At 47.5% G+C, this 16322-nt stretch overlaps 1 pseudogene; it reads right to left on the reverse strand.

Annotated features, from left to right (window-relative positions):
- Positions 1-242: 242 nt before the first annotated feature.
- LOC144806121 (uncharacterized) lies at positions 243-1547 on the reverse strand (annotated as a pseudogene).
- Between the last annotated feature and the right edge of the window lie 14775 nt (positions 1548-16322).

Consider the following 16322-nt stretch of genomic DNA (forward strand, 5'->3'; position numbering starts at 1 on the left):
ATAATTTTTTTTAAAAAAATTTTTTGCAAAGACTTTTATTAAGTGCTTAAAAGTTTGCGATACATAGTTTTCAAGGAAGTGGTACCTCCCCCTTAGGGAAGGCAGTCCACTTCAACTTTTTAATCAATGTATTTAAACATTTTACAAGTCGTCAGTTTGGGGTTCAAGAATGTCTGCAGATAGCTTTTGCAGTTTTTAATGGGGCCACTTTAAAGAGTCTAGTGGGGTAGGGGGGGTGGGTGTTACAGTTCTTCCCCTTCCTCACTTTTCTGCTTGTCCATGGCTGCATAGTCTCTAAGCAGGCTGAGCACCATCCTGCGGCACCCTTCTCGGTTCACCACCTCTCCATTGGTCACCAGGCGGGTCCTGGCGAACAGGAGAATGTCTTTAATACAGCAAAGGAGCCTCCAGCACCCCTGGATAGCTTCCTCTGTGTGTGTCCCTGGAAACAGCCCGTACATCATGGACTGTTCAGTAATGTTCTCGTAGGGGATGAGGGCTAGCAGTTCTTGGCGTAAGACAGCCCGTAGTCTCTGGGCAAAGGGGCAGGCCCAGAAGAGGTGGTGTGCAGATTCCTCTGTGGGGCATCCCCTTGGACAGTTCCTGTGCGGGCACAGGCCTCTGCTGTGCATGAAGGACCTTACTGGCAGGCCCCCCTTCACAGACATCCATGCTATGTCCTTGTGTCTGTTGGTCAGACTTGGGGAGGATACATTCCCCCACACGTGCGCTGCCGTTGCTGGGGGCAGGCCGCTTACTGGTTCGGTGGTGTCCCTGGTCCTGATCAGTTTGCGGATTGTCCTGGGCTTCCAAAGGCAAGGGATGACACAGTTCAGCCCAAATTCACCCACAAACTTTTCCACCTCCCTGTAGTACCATGGAAGGTCCCAGTTGAAAGTTACTGCATTTTCCCACTTATCCCATCCCAGCCGTCTTCACACCGGGAGGAGGAAAAAGCGGAAGACTTTGTAGGCAGAGTGGTCCTTGTTCATATTTAACAGAGTTATTCGGACGCAGCCACACACAAAGAAAGCCCAGAGGATTGTTGGGATGTCGGGGACTGCCTTCCCCCCTTTGCGGTGTTCCTTGTGCATGACCGACCGTTTCACCCTGTCCATCTTTGAGTGCCAGACGAAATGGGACACCATGCTGTTGATGGCCCGTGCTACGTTGGCCAGGAGTGGCCAGGCCTGTGTCACATATTGCAGCACGGGCAGGGCGTCGTTCCTGAGCATCAGAGCCTTCCCTTCAATGCTCAGGTTTCTCAGGCTCCAGAGACCCAGTTTCTGCTTCACCTTGGCCAGGCGTTCGTTCCAGCTCTTCGCTGCTGCCCCATGTCCTCCAAACAAGACGCCGAGGATCTTCATCAGTCCTGCCTCGATGGGGAAGGGGAGAGGCTCGTTGCAGAGGTCCCATCGCCCGAAGAGTTTGGCCTGCGACTTGTCCACGTTGATTCTCGCCCCTGATGCCTTTCCGAAGTCTGTGCACGCCTCCAGCAGGGATTTGACTGATTCTCCATCCGCGCAGAAGAGGGTGACATCGTCCATGTACAGCGAGCACTTGACCTCCTTCTTCGTGTCGCCGGGTGTTAGGATCCCTCTGATGTTTGGGTTCTTCCTGATGTACTCGGCGAGAAGTTCTATAACCAAAACAAACAGAGGTGGCGAGAGCGGGCAGCCTCGTCTTACCCCGGACCTGATAGGAAAGGGGTATGTTTTACAACCATTTACAATGACTGAACTGAAGATGTCTTTATACATTACTTTAACGTAACCGCAGAAGCGTTCCCCCAGCCCAAATACGTGCAGTACCCTCTCCATAAACTCATGAGAGACACGATCGAAAGCCTTCTCCTGATCTAGACAGACCAGGGCAGCCCGGATCTTGCGGCCCGTGATGTACTGGATCGTGTCCCTTATCAGTGCCAGGCTATCTGCGCCCCTGCGCCCCGGGACCCCACAGGTCTGGTCTGGGTATACTAACTCTCCCATGGCGCCCTTCAGTCTGTTCACTAGTGTCTTTGCAAGGATCTTGTAGTCTACATTCAGGAGAGAGATGGGACGCCAGTTCTTTAGGTCACATCTCTCCCCCTTATGTTTATACAAGAGAGCAATCATTCCTTCCCTCAGGGTGGGGGGCATTATTCCCTCCCTCTCCATCTCCTCATACACCTGCAGGAGATCCGGTCCCACTAGGTCCCACAGTGAGGCATAGACTCGACTGGGAGACCGTCACTACCCGGTGTCTTTCCTGACTTGAAGGATTTCACTGCAAGGTGCAGCTCGTCCAAAGTCAGGGGGGCATTAAGGGCTTCTCTCACGGTTGGGGAAACAGTTCTTGGGATACCAGACAGAAACTTTTCTGCCTGGTCTCCCTCTGACCTCTTCTCTGAGTAGAGGTCCCCATAGAAATCTGTCACTCCCTTCCTAATGTCCTCCCTTGTGTCACAGAGGGTCCCCTCCTTATTGCGCAGTTGAACCAGAGGGGTGTGCGCAGAGTGGATTTTCTTAAAGAAGAAGGAGTTGCATTTCTCCCCCTTCTCCAAGTTCTCCACCTTGGAACGGAAAATGATCCTCCTGGATTCGTCGTGAAAGTGCTCGCTCAGCTCTTTCTTGACTTCTTCCAGGGGGCTCATGACGTCCCATCCCCGGAGTTGGAGGTCGTGCAGTTCTTGCAGCTCTTGCTGTAGTCTACTGAACTCCCTCTTTCTCCCCCTTTCAACCTGCCTGCCCACATTCTTGAAAAAATCCCGGAGCCTGCCCTTGACCCATTCCCACCATTTCCCTGTGGACTCGAATGTGTCTTTCATGGCCTGCCACTGGGTGTATGTCTCCCTCAACACCTCCATCACACCCTCTTTCTCCAGCAGAGAGCTATTCAGTTTCCAAGTGCCTGGACCTGTCAGGAACTTGCCCGTCAGTTCCCCTTGGAAGTGGATAGCTCTGTGGTCGGAGAAATGAACTGTCCCCATTGAATGTTGCTTGAGCTTCACTGATTGAGAGGTGAAGATGAAGTCTATCCCGGAGCGCAAGGAACCATCAGGGCGACTCCAGGTGAAGTTCCTGGCGTCCGCCCCCATGGTCCCAATGACGTCTGTCAGGGAGGCCTCCCCCACCATCTCTACCAGTAGTCTCGCGGCGCCATCCATCCGTCCTTCCCCAGCCCTGGCCCTGAAACAGCTCCCGTCGCTCGCCTACGCCAGAAGGGGCGTACACGTTGATGAGTCTAACTGGCTCTCCTGCCCACGAACCGTCGACGACAAGAGCCCTGCCGCCCTCCAGCTCGGTGACTGAGTCCATCGTGAAACGCCTTCCTCTGACTAAGGTAGCCCCTCCTACAGACCTACTGCTGTTCCCCCCAGACCAAAAGGAAGGCCCTAGGGTCCACTGCTGCTCTAGGTGGGAGTATGACGTTACAAAGGGGATGGAGCATTCCTGAATCATGTACACATCGCACTCCTGGCTGGCAAGAAAACTCAAAGTACTAGCCCATCTGCGCCTGTCTCTAATACTTCTGACATTTATGGAAAATAATGAAATAGCCATCATTAATTAGTTTTTAAGAGTAAACTTAATACTTAAAGACTAATTATCAAGTCAAGGCAATTGGTTGCAAAAACATTCGACAAGGCTACTTACGGGGCTGGTTGAGCCTCCTGTCGGGTCTCTTGTGCTGGGCTTTCCTGCTCGGCGGCTGTTGCTTGCTGTTGCACGATGGCTGCCCCACCTTCTTGGCTGGGCTCGTGGTCTGCCTCCTCTGGGGTGACGGGCAGGTCTTGCTCTTGGCCCTCGATGGTGGTCTCAACCTCTTCTACTCTTGTTGGCGATGGGGGTGGGGATGCTTCCATGGAGTTTGCCAGCACCCTCATCTCCCTCAGCACTTCTGTCACTTGCTTGAGTTGCTCATTCCAGGTGTCTTGTGCCGGCTGCATTTCTTCTTCTGGATCCTCGAGCGCGGAGTAGGAATTGTGGGTGCTCAAGGGTCTCTTGCTTGCTTGCTCCTTCAGAGTCCGTTGAGTGTCTCCTTTTCCTGCGCTCCTGTGTTGTCCAGGCACCTTCCTCCGGGGCCTCGGTGGCAGTTGGGGTGGGAGTCTCCATTAGCTCACTGTGCATACCGGGCTCAGGGATGGTATCGTTGGGTGTCTGTGTCTCTGGGACCTTGGCGGTGTCCTGCTTGGGCTTGGGCGCGTTCTGGTTGTGGCCCTTCCCTTTCCCGGTCCCCCTCTCCTGCCGCGGGGCTGGGACTGGATGCAGGGTCACTTCTGCCTCCTCCTCCTCTGGTTGGCTTCTCCACTGAGGTTGGGCAGCGTGGGCGTAGGATTTGGCTCTTTTTGGGCAGTCCTTAAAGAGATGGCCTACACCCCCACAGAGGTTGCATGGGGTTTTCTATTTGCAGGTTTTTGCTGTGTGGCCTTCTTTTTTGCAGTTCCTGCATATTTGCGCTGTGCAGTCTTTGCCAGTGTGGCCTGGTTTGCTGCACCTGTTGCATAGTTTGGGCTGCCCAGGGTAGTACAGGTATCCTGAGTCGCGCCCTAGAGAGAAACTGGAAGGGGGTGGCAAATTCCATCTGGGGCCAACGGGTCCTCCTTCAGCTTCACCATTGCTGTCCATTTACCATCCCAGATGCCATCACTGTCCAGGTTGCGGGAGGGAGCTTTAGTCACTGTGCAGTGGCGGCGTAGGAAGGTTGTCAGGTCTTGGACATTGACATGTGGGTTGTAGACATGCACGGTCATTCTCTTGACCTCCAGCACGAGCTGGCATTCCAGGTGGAAGTCAGAGAAGGGTTTCTCCTCCCGTCGTGACCAGCACATTTGCCAATACCTCCTGCAGATTTGTTCGGACATGAACGTCAGCAGGTAGGTGCCTTTGGGTGCATCCGTCATGATGCACCAGATTTCTGCTTCTGTGAACCCCATCTTAGTTACCAGCAGCTCAGTGAATATCTTCCTGCTTAGGTGTGGTGTGGTGTGGTGTGGTGTGGTGTGGTGTGGTGTGGTGCCATCTGACTCCACCTTTCTCTGCAGCTTCACAGTGTTGTGGCACCATGGATTCAGAGGTCTGCTCATCCTGCTGCTCCGCTGTGCTGTGCCCAGGAGAAGAAGAAGGATTCCTCAAGGAGCTAGGGGGAGAACCAAGAAGATGCCTTCAAAACAAAGAGCACATCTTGCTGAACGATTCGAATCGGTGGTGGTCCCATCCTCTTAGGACTACCACAAGCACAGTTATGGTCACAAATACAGTCCCAATTAAAAGCCCCTGCAAAGCATTATGGGACGAGATTAGCAGTGGGAAGTGAATATTATAGTATCCAAATAATTCTACAAAGAGCTGCAGTTCACCTCCTCATCCCCAGATGTCCCTGATGAGGCAAATGCAATAGCATTTAAAATATTATACATCAAGCTGCAGTTCACCTCGTCGTCCCAAGATGTCCCTGATGAGGCAAATGCAATAGCATTTAAAATATTATACATCAAGCTGCAGTTCACCTCGTCGTCCCTAGATGTCCCTGATGAGGCAAATGCAATAGCATTTAAAATATTATACATCAAGCTGCAGTTCACATCGTCGTCCCTAGATGTCCCTGATGAGTAAAATTCAAAAACATTGAAACCCTTTCATGAATGCTAATAATGATGCTAATCTTATCCCATAATGCTTTGCAGGGGCTTTTCGTTGTATTTTTGCCCATAACTGTGCTTGGGGTGGTTTTAAGAGAATGGGACCACCACTGAATTACTGCTCATACCTACAGAAGATTTAACAGATGAATTGATGGAATATTTACCTGCAACCTGTGAAGTCATATATACTAATGGATGTATTAAACAAACTCTACAAGAAATGCCAATTGTAAAAAAATATATAATAAAGGAATACTTGTAACATCTAAGAAAAGTAACATGTTTATTTACTTTAATACAAAACTGCCTTAGGAAAAAAGTTACCATTCATTTACCTGTATAATAAAACTTACATATATATATATATATATATATATATATATATATATATATATATATATATATATATATACTATACACTTTCAATGTTTACAAACTACATTGCACAAAAAAAGAGATTAAATACATTGTTTTACAAATATTATACAGCATAAGATTTTAACTAGAACTATTTGAACACTGATTTATAAAGAATTTCATATTATACAATGTTTAGGCATTATGTCTTTGTACTGTATATATTTTTATAAAATGTAAATAATAGTAGAAAAAAAGGAAAAAAATGTTTTTTACTTACATATAAAACTACCTTAGAAAACAAACATCATTAAATATTAAATAGTGAATATAAAATACTAAAGTATAAAACCATTAATTTGACAACAAATCAGTAAAAAGCGGAAAATGATAGAATGTCAAGCTAGTAAAACATAAGTTACATATTTCATTAAAAGAATTCATTCGGAATAATACAAGGGAATGCAATATAAAGAATACAGAATCACACCAGTAGTAAGTGTAAATATAATAGTAAAAGGTTGACTAATTGAAGACAATACACCATAGTCATAAGTCAGTGAACTAACAGTACCCAAAGGTCAATACAATATAATGAACAAAATAATCTAAGAAGTAAGGTTAGCAAGCAGATTTAAAAAATAAATTATACTTGTTACTGGAAAACCTTTCCTCCATAACTTATTTTATTCTGTCTACAAAAGTTAAACAAAACTTCCAATAAATCATGCACTTTCAATGTTTAAGAGCTACACTGCAAAAACAAAAGTCAAAATTTTAAGAGGAGACAAATACACAGTTGTACAAATGTTATACGATAATGTTTTGAAATATATTGGATAAATGTAGCTTTATAATAAGTATCACATTTTACAATAGTTTGTATTAAAAAAATATTGTTTTGAAAGAATCACAAACAATCCTGCATATATTCTTTTAAGCCATTGCAAATGTCTTAACAGTACAACAAAATAACATTACTTATGCAAGTTAATAAAAGAAATTACAAAATTTAAAGCGTAATTAATTTTGTTTTTTGATAATACAAGTAGGCAACCATTATATAATAATTAAAATGATGATATTGTATACAGCACATACCAATAACATTGAAAGAATATTCTTTAGTAAAAATGACACCACTTAACACAAAAATATAGAGAGACTGATTGACATTGCCAGTGCTTGTTTAAAACAATGTTTTTCCAGAATTAAAAGTTATACAAACAACATGACGCAAACAAGTTGTTACAGGAACAATCAAGTTGATCAGTTTCCATGTTACCACTCCTGTGAAAGGTGCATCATTGTGGAACTATGAGGTACTCTATCATCAATGTGAACAAAGTTGTGTTCATAATAACGCACTGCATACCCATGAGGGTCTGAATAATGTGTAACCATAGAGACACTGTTGACTGTTGACTGTTGAGAGGTACCAGAGCGTCTATTCTGCTCACTTTGGAGCCATAACTGACCTTTGAACCCCTGCCATCCATATGACCTCCTGTCTCTCCCTTTTTAGGTCTTGCCTAGGCAGCGCGCACGCGCAGCTCTAGTAAAAATTACCTCTTGGAATCGCTCTTGACTTCCGGCCTATTGCTTGCTGTTATGTGCATCGGCTCGAAAGTGCTCGTGCACCACTCGCGGGACTTCCGGCCTATGGTTTGCTGTAATGAGCAGCGTCTCGCAAGCATACGCGCACCACTCGCGGGACGCTGTAGCTGTATTCGTGGCCGGGCTTGTTTTAAATCAAATACGTGAATTGTTCCCACTTTGCTGTGCCCTTCTTGTCTACATGTGTAAGTGCATGCATTCCTCAAGCTAGGGAGGGCAGGCGTGTCCCTTCTCAGTCTTGCTTGCTTACACCAGCTGTCACAATGGAGATCACCGGTCAGTATTTAGGGCTGGCTAATCTTCACACTTCGGCAACACTGACCGATATATACCAGTCGGTACCTGTTGAAACACCAAGTGTCCACAGATGCTGGAAGGCTGCCGTGCTTTGCCGTCCATTGACTCTCTCAAAGATGACCTGTCCTGACCAGGGAGTTACTTTTGTCCAGTGTGAGTGGTGTGTGTGCTGAAGGTCTTGTTATGGGTGTTGGGATACGCGTGACCTATCTGTGGGAGACTGCAGCAAAGAATACAGGGGCATATTATGAAGGACAGGCGATACATTATCGCCGCTTTTATCGGCAGGAAACTGCCGATAACGTGGCGATAATGGCCTTGATAATATGCTCTATGAATTCCAATCGAAGCCCATGTTAGATGTGTTCACATCTAACATGGGCTTCGATTGGAATTCATAGAGCATATTATCAAGGCCATTATCGCCGCTTTAGCTGTAGTTTCCTGCCGATAAAAGCGGCGATAATGTATCGCCTGTCCTTGATAATATGCCCCACAGTTTTGTCCCGGGAGCTGGGCGCTCTGTGAGCAGAAAACGAAGTCCCCTGACAACATGAAACCTCTTTTATCCAGACTCTGTTCAGATTACGCACAATTTGTTTTATTTTCTGACGTGTAAATGGCACAGTTGGGATGCCCTGACTTTGTACCCGTGTTTGTTCTTCAGTGTAGCACAACTTGGCAGGCGTAAAGTTCAAAAGAAAGAGCCAACTTTTGCCATTGCAAATGGTACATGTAGAGGGTGGCTTGGCAGGTGGTAAATATTGTCCAGGTGCTCCAGTGTGTTTTTTTGTTTTTTTGTATCTGGGAGAAGTGGAGGCTGGGAGATAAGCTCTTTGCTCCGAAGCCCTCATTTTGGTCATGTGGAGATGAGTGGATTGGAGTCTAGATGCCCTTCGGCAGTCTTCAGTGTGGCCGCTCCACTCACTGCCTTTCTGTGTAGCCCACACATGGGTGCATGGTAATGAACCCTATCTCCATAGGCAGACCATGCAGTATGTGCCCCAGTTTTTGTGTCTCTTTTAATTTCTGGAACTGGGTTCTTTAGATATATATTGGCGACCCAGTTAGCTTGTGTCGTAGGTGACTGCCTAGTACTCTCATACGGCTGCACCACTCCTATGTAAACCTTCATCTGGGTGATTGCACCATAAAGGCAGAAACAAACATGGTCCTTCATAACATCAAACATAGAATTCTGTTTTTGATTGCATTTTTTTTCTGTCTCTTGTTCCAACTAGTTTCTGTGAAGTGCCATTTCAGCTGCCTGCAGTTTAAGTGCTGGGTTAAGTGTGGTCTCCTTAACAAATGATAAAATGCCTGTGAGCACTGACAGCATTGGCATTTGTAAAACATCACTAGTAAAACAACCACGAGTTGCTGTTTTTACACTGCACATTTTTATTGCAAGCACACGGGGGCAATGTTTATCATTTGCTTTCAGTTTGTGACACATGCTTCCAATAAAACTAAGAGTTCCACCTTCTTGAAAGGCTAGCAGCATGGGTTTTGCAAATGCTTGCTTGATCTTGTTATTAGCTCCTGTTGGTAAGAACTCCTGCAGCAAGCTAGAGCCTCAAAGCATGAATCGATCAATTATTTGTAGACGTGCAATGAAGTCTGTGCTGGCCAGCCTGTGGCATGTTTATGCAGTCTCGAGGGGGTGCTTTTCCTATAGTCCCCACTTTGTTTCTGGAACTCAGAGTTTGTTGCTTCGGCCTGCATGGGGGCGCTCTCAGGGGGCGCTGTCCCCACCCCAGATGACCCCTAAATGTACATCATTCAAGGTGATCAGTAAAAGGCGTTGTTGATGAGCTGGTGTCTGAAGGGTGTGATCCTAACCTTGGCTTCTCCACTTGACCACGATTGCATGAACATGTGACACGAATGTCTCGTCCTGCAACTCTCGCTCTCTACCTGGGAGCACCGGCAGCACACTGAACCTCAACATCAAGAGTATCTGTTTGGACCAGCCACGCCTAGAAGTGTCTCCCTCGCCTTATATTGTACTAGTCTCACTATTCACCATCTGGTGAAGTGAGACCACGAGAGCTGTCTCGTCTGCTACAATGATAACCTTTATGAAGCGCTGCGCCGGCGTCTAGGCGCTGTTCATCGGGTGAGGTGCATGCTAGGTGGAGGCCACGATCATGAAAGGCTTCTGCTGTGTCTTAAGAGGTTGGCGGGATGCTGCTTGCTTGCGCTGCCGCAGTCCACAGGTGACCGGCCACTTCGACATGTACAGTGGGGTTGTAGGTGGTGGTGCTGTGCGGTGCATCCTGCTTTGTCCTTCCACACCGGCTGCTTTTGAGTGGAGTGGGAGTTGTAGTCCGTGTGAGCTGTGCGGTGCATCCTGCTTTTTCCTTCTACACCGGCTGCTTTTGAGTGGAGTGGGAGTTGTAGTCCGTGTGTGCTGTGCGGTGCATCCTGCTTTTTCCTTCCACACCGGCTGCTTTTGAGTGGAGTGGGAGTTGTAGGCCGTGTGTGCTGTGCCATGCATCCTGCTTTTTCCTTCCACACCGGCTGCTTTTGAGTGGAGTGGGAGTTGTAGTCCGTGTGTGCTGTGCGGTGCATCCTGCTTTTTCCTTCCACACCGGCTGCTTTTGAGTGGAGTGGGAGTTGTAATCCATGTGTGCTGTGCAGTGCATCCTGCTTTTTCCTTCCACACCGGCTGCTTTTGAGTGGAGTGGGAGTTGTAGTCCATGTGTGCTGTGCTGTGCATCCTGCTTTTTCCTTCCACACCGGCTGCTTTTGAGTGGAGTGGGAGTTGTAGTCCGTGTGTGCTGTGCGGTGCATCCTGCTTTTTCCTTTCACACCGGCTGCTTTTGAGTGGAGTGGGAGTTGTAGTCCTGTGTGCTGTGCGGTGCATCCTGTTTTTACCTTCCACACCGGCTGCTTTTGAGTGGAGTGGGAGTTGTAGGCCGTGTGTGCTGTGCGGTGCATCCTGCTTTTTCCTTCCACACCGGCTGCTTTTGAGTGGAGTGGGAGTTGTAGTCCGTGTGTGCTGTGCGGTGCATCCTGCTTTTTCCTTCCACACCGGCTGCTTTTGAGTGGAGTGGGAGTTGTAGGCCGTGTGTGCTGTGCAGTGCATCCTGCTTTTTTCTTTCCACACCGGCTGCTTTTGAGTGGAGTGGGAGTTGTAGGCTGTGTGTGCTGTGCAGTGCATCCTGCTTTTTCCTTCCACACCGGCTGATTTTGAGAGGAGTGGGAGTTGTAGGCTGTGTGTGCTGTGCGGTGCATCCTGCTTTTTCCTTCCACACCGGCTGCTTTTGAGTGGAGTGGGAGTTGTCGTCCGTGTGTGCTGTGTGGTGCATCCTGCTTTTTCCTTCCACACCGGCTGTTTTTGAGTGGAGTGGGAGTTGTAGGTTGTGTGTGCTGTGCGGTGCATCCTGCTTTTTCCTTCCACACCGGCTGCTTTTGAGTGGAGTGGGAGTTGTAGTCCGTGTGTGCTGTGCGGCGCATCCTGCTTTTTCCTTTCAAAGTTCAAAAAAAAAATCTTTATTTCGGTAAAATTTACCATAAAAGACCATCATATAAAACAATTCATGTAAATGATTTATGCAGTGAATTATAAAATTCATAAAAACGATACTAAAAAGAAATCCATATATAGTAAAGACAGATCCGTACTCAGTCTATGTTTTGAGGTATTTCCTTCTGATGGACCAAAGGGCGCCCAAGTACTTGGCCATAGTGAACACGATATGGTCTGACAAATCAGTTTTTAGGACTCTAAAGGCGGGCAGGCACTTCTTGAATCCCAGATTCCTACATAGGGGGATAATCCAGTGCCTACGAATCCCATGATAAACTGGACAGAAAAAGAGGATATGGAGCTCACTTTCGTCCGAATTTCTGCATGCTGGGCAGGTACTACTTGGATCCTGGCTCCATTTGGTTGTAAAAGTTCTAATGGGGAGAGAGCCATGTCTCCACTGGAGATATAATTTTCTCAGTACAAAAGGATAAATTTTATCTAGAGTAGGTTCCATGTTGTAATTCACCTTATGAGAGAAAAAGAAAGCTGTCAAGGACCCGAGATGTTGGTGGTTGAGTATCAGGGAAAGTTTGCATTCTCGGTATGTCCTGGCTAGATCCTTTTTAGAGAGGATGTGGCACTTGTTCTGGGGGTCAGACCACATAGTTGAGAGACCTAAGGCCTCCAGTTCTAATTTAATAAAATTAAGCCATTTGATTTTTCCAGCGCCTGGAGTGGCAAGAACCTCCCGGAGTCCTTCCCTGTAACTGGCCAATTCTGGAGTTGTCCATATTCTACGCCAGAAGGCCAGTGGGCGTAGAGCCAGGTCCTCATCAAGCGGGCATAGGTCTAAGTCCATCCTCAGGGGGACAAGGGGGGTGCTCGGTGGTAGCCCCACAAGGTTACGAATAAATTTATTTTCCACCTTCAGCAACTTTGATGTATTCTCATGGCCCCAGAGTTCAGATCCATAGATGACAGCCCCCTTGGCCTGGGATTTGTAGATCTGTAGTGGGGGGCCGATCGGCCTAATTGTGGATTTGTTGTTTGCCAAGAGCTTCATTATGCCTCCCGAATGCTGGGTCAATTTCAGTGCAGCTTTCTCCAGGTGAGAGCTCCAGGTAAATTTATCATTCAATACAATTCCCAGGTATTCAAAGGTTTTTACCCTTTCCAGCTTGGTATGTGCGATGCTTGGACTGAAGTGGAATTTCTGTGGGGGGTTGAGGACCATGAATTTCGTCTTGGTGGCGTTGATTTCTAGACCATGGGCCTCACAGAAGTCCACAAAGCCATCCAGGATACGCTGGATGCCTTTTGCCGACTTGGATAAAAGCAGTGTGTCGTCGGCAAACATGATGGCTGCTACCCTCTCAGCAGCCAATTTTGGGGCGTCAGAGTTGGATACACCCGCTAAATGGGAGATTACCCCGTTGACATAGAGGCAGAACAGGGTTGGTGCAAGCACACAACCCTGCCTTACCCCCCTGCCAACGGGGAACTTCTCAGACAATTCTCCCATCCTGCCGCATCTAACCTGGGCATAGCTACTAGTGTGGAGGCGTATTATCATATTCAAGAGGCCTTCGGGGACCCCCAGTTTATCAAGGACCTCCCACAACTTGTTCCTCGGGACCAGGTCGAACGCTGCCCTCAGGTCTACAAATACAGTATAGAGACTGCCACCCTCCAACTGTACTGTTTTCCAGTGTATCATAGCGAAACGAAAGACCTGGTCCACTGTGGAGACCTTCTCCCTGAAGCCTGCTTGAAAAGGGCTAAGGATGTTGAAGTCCCTGATCCACTCATGTAGGCGATTTAACAAGAGCTTGGAAAAGAGTTTCTGGGAAACATCAATTAGGCTTATGGGCCTATAATTTGCAGGAAGGAGGGGAGACCCCTTTTTAAAAATTGGCACTATTTCTGCCCCTGACCAGGTGGAAGGGATTGGCAAACCTTTCAGAATAGAATTGAATAATACCCCGAAGTAGGGAGCCCAGACTTTAGGTTCGTGCTTGTAGAGATCGCCTGGGAGCCTGTCTAGGCCCGGCGCCTTTCCTGCAGACAGGGAGAAAATTGCCAGGGTGACTTCTTCTATACTAAAACCATCCATATCAGTTAGACTATTTTTGATTTTAGGGGACTCTCCAACAAGTTCACTTCTTCCACTATCACTGCTATGTGGATGGTATAGGTTTTTAAAATGTTCCTCCCAAGCAGATGGTGCTATACAGGCCTCGACTGCTGCAAGTGGTTCGGCCGAGCCGTGCCTGACGATTTGCCAGAAGGTCCGTGAATCTTGGCAAGCAAGGGCAGCTGTTATTTTTGTCCAATTCTCCTCGTCCCAGTCTATTTTTGCAGTGTGGATGGCAGATTTATAGGCAACTCGTCTCTCCCTAATTATGTTCGGAGTATCTCGTGCTTTCAGTGATTCCAACAATAGGGTTTTTGCTTCCCTGCAAGAGGCATTGAACCAGGTCACTCTTCTCTGATTGTGCTTGCAAGGCCTGGCAACTGGGTTCAGTACCTCTGCAAGATTGGTACATAGCTCCGAATGGATATTAGTGAGATCGGCCAATTGTGCCTGAGTACCCAAGCTACCCCTGATTTTGGTCTCTGATTTGCTGGCTGGAAGGTTCATGCAGCACTCTACTTTTTCCAGGGCGGGGGCGACTAGTGCATAGAGTCTCTCAATATTATTGTAGTTTTCCAGCAATTTGGTCCATTTTATTCTACGCCTATTGCTGGTTAGCACTAAGTCGGACTGTGATGTTGCATTAGGGTCTACCTTGTCTGATTGTCGATACGGGATCTCAAATTTTAATGAAAGCAGGTTGTGATCACTATCATATCTGGTGATGACTTTAAAGTCTTTCACCCTTCTCCAATCCCTGGTTGAAACCATTATATAATCGATCCTTGACTCGTAGCCCGACCTATTAAAGGTGTTTTTAGGCGGGATGTCACCCTCCGTCCGGCCGTTGCACGCCCTCAGAGAGTGACTGAGAGTGAGGGACATTATCTGGACAGCAAGAGGGGAACATGCCTTAGTCACTGGATCTGTCAGGGTAGGAATGTCCCATAGGTCATCCTCCTCGGTGGATATGCCTTCCATATAGACAGGGAGTGGTTCATATTGTTTGTTAAAATCACCGCCTATGATTAGAGGGGAAGAAAAATTGTGTATATCGAGAAACTGTGCTAAATCTTCCACTGGGCCCGATGTTGCAGCAACCCCCACTGGTCTTGAATAAAAGTTAATCAATACAAGCTTCCCTCCACATGGCCAATCAAGGGAGACACACTGGAAGTCACAGGAATTGGTTTCCAGATATGTGGCCCTACAGGCCAAATGGGACCCAACCCAGGTCGAAAGTCCTCCTGAGGGGCGGCCCTTTCCTCCCCATTTCGCTTCAGTGTTAAAGATAGCGAATCCCTGGCGGCTGAATTGTTCTCTCGCCCATGTCTCTTGTAAGAGACATATGTCATAGCCCTCTACTAGGTCTGTCCAGTCAGGGGTATCTACTTTGTTAGCTAACCCTGCCACATTCCAGGACAGAATGGAAATTATGCCATGAGCCTCTAGTGTGCTTCCAGTACCTGGTATTACGAGGCGTTCTAGAGCTACAGATTTCCCACACTGGTTGGGTGGGGGGGCGTCCAAAAGGGCACTGTTTGTTTCGAGGCTGTGTTGAATGAGGGGGATTGTGTTCCAGCCTCAAGTTGGAATCAGTAGTTACGCCCTTGGGTGGGCATATAATTTGCCTACCTGCCTCTACTCTGGGATCATTTGTCACTATGTGGGCTGGTGTTACTAGGAGAGATTGACCAACCATGTGTATATTTAGTATACTAGTTGTTGGTGCAATGCCCGTAGACTGAATACGGGCACAGTTTGGAGTGGGTAAGGGGGGTACAGTAGTTGTTGAGTGTGGAAGTCAGTCCACTTCCTCGAGACATCCGTATCTATTGGAAGTCGGGACCCCGTTCCATCCTCCGAGTGTATCTGCCCACCAATTGCTTTGTACTCCCCATGTATGGTTCCTCGCCTGCATCCTACTCCAATTCCCCCCCTGAGCTGGAGGGGCACATGGTGGATAGAAAAAAGTGAGTGGTCTTGCTGTTATTGATGCAGTTGAACTATGGTTGATCCATGAGTAAATGGCGTGAGCAGTGTTAGAATCCTCAAAGGAGATAATTACACAGTCTCCGCAGATGGTCTTTTGTGTGGTCCCTACCCAAGGTACCCTCCGTACCATAAGGATTTTGCTCCTTAGGTGGTTGGGTATTGGTTTATTAGCATCCAACCAGTGGGTCACCTTATTCTTTAGAGAGGCAAAGTTTTCCTGCTGGTTGTACATCAGTTCGGTTACCCCAGTCAGCACCACAACATAGGGGCTAACCTCAGGGGGAAGATCTACAAATCCCCTTGATCGAATGAAACTGGTGCTGGCTCTCTGCGATGTTGGAGGATTTGGATTCTGGCCATTTTGCCTCGAATTTAGAAGGTCAGTCGAGACAGGTGCTCTTTGGCCAGATGTGGCTAGGGGAGGTGGCGGGAGGGATGCAGCCCCCAATTGCATGGTCTTTGACATTACCCTGCTAGGTGGATTGTGGGTTTCTACCTTGGTTCGTGGTTTGGGTATTGGTTTGACCTTGGGTGTAACAGTGGAAATATTAAGGGAAGAGGATACAGCAGGTGGAAGTGTGTTAATAGTTCCTGATGACTTGGCCTTGGGAAGAGGCCGTAAGTTCACAGCAGCTTGAACAGTGGGATCAGGAAGTACTGCTGGCAGCAGGGGTCCGTTTGAGCATGTAAGTTTGGGATTCTGCATGGTGATGGTTGCCAGATTTAGTATACTTTTTTCAATTTCCAATAGCTGTGTTTCTATATGTGTGAATCTCTTTTCTAGTGGGGAAAGTAGTTTCTTTAGTGTTTCCCAAACA

Source organism: Lissotriton helveticus (assembly GCF_964261635.1).
Source record: "Lissotriton helveticus chromosome 1_1 unlocalized genomic scaffold, aLisHel1.1 SUPER_1_unloc_47, whole genome shotgun sequence".
NCBI lineage: Eukaryota > Metazoa > Chordata > Amphibia > Caudata > Salamandridae > Lissotriton > Lissotriton helveticus.